The sequence below is a fragment of the Myotis lucifugus genome, unplaced genomic scaffold (assembly GCF_000147115.1).
Source record: "Myotis lucifugus unplaced genomic scaffold, Myoluc2.0 scaffold_633, whole genome shotgun sequence".
Lineage (NCBI taxonomy): Eukaryota > Metazoa > Chordata > Mammalia > Chiroptera > Vespertilionidae > Myotis > Myotis lucifugus.
In genome coordinates, this window is record NW_005871681.1 from 207,242 (window position 1) to 208,229 (window position 988).

The window sequence follows — 988 nt, forward strand, 5'->3', positions numbered from 1 at the left end:
AGAGGAACACGGACTTTACAAGAAAAGGAAAGCGTTTCTTCATCAGCCCCGGCGACCACTCGCTCTTGCCCAACCCCACCCCGCGCTGCCGGGACGTGCAGGTTGCGTTAAAAATTTAATTCGGGGCCCGGATTCTTCCAAGCATTTCTCTGCCCGGCAGCATTTACCGACCTGCTCAAGAGGCAGGGCTGTCCACACCTGATCAAAGTGATGCTTTGATTAACCAAGAACAACAAGAAGTCTGAGGACTTGAATTGCAAAGTTTTTTTTTCACCAAATGTCAAATCTATGACATCTAAGAAACCTGACAGTTACCTAAAAGTATATTCTGAAACTGTCCCATACGCCCCAAGCTTTCTGAATTTTAGCATACTACTGGCCCTATTCTGCAATGTCCAAAAAGAGAAAAAAGAAAAGGTATTTATTTCAAACGAATTCAGCAAGCCCTCCGTGCGGCCCACGCACATGGAGCTCTGGCCCGGCCGCTGGTCGGGGTCCCGGCGTGAAGAAATGCGGGGTAAGAGGAACCAGTTCCGCGGGCTTCCCGGGAAGCGAGGCGGCTGCACCTCTCCGCGCTGGCAGGACCGCCAAGTGGAGCAGCGGGAGGTGACAGCCGCGGGCGTCGGGCGAGCTGCTCCCGATGGAGCCCCCGGCCCGGCCCGCTCGGCCCGCAGAGAGTCACCGCGATGGCAACTGTGTCTAAGGAGCAGCACTTTCTCCCGCCCGCGACCCGCCCTCCTCTCCGAGCGTCGTCCTCCGACCGCAGGCGCGGCCGGTTCTGTTAGGGCAGCTGCCCATTAAGACCCACAGGTTATTGTAAAGCCAGGAGCTACGGTTTGGTCCGGCCCGGTGATGCGGCAACTGGGTGTCCCACTTCTGCCTTTTTACCGGAGGATGGTTGGGAACGGTCCTGAGAGGTGGCCGATGGATGTCTTGGGTGCCAGTATTTAGCGGTTGAATCGAAGGTCCTTGTATCTTTTTTTTCTAT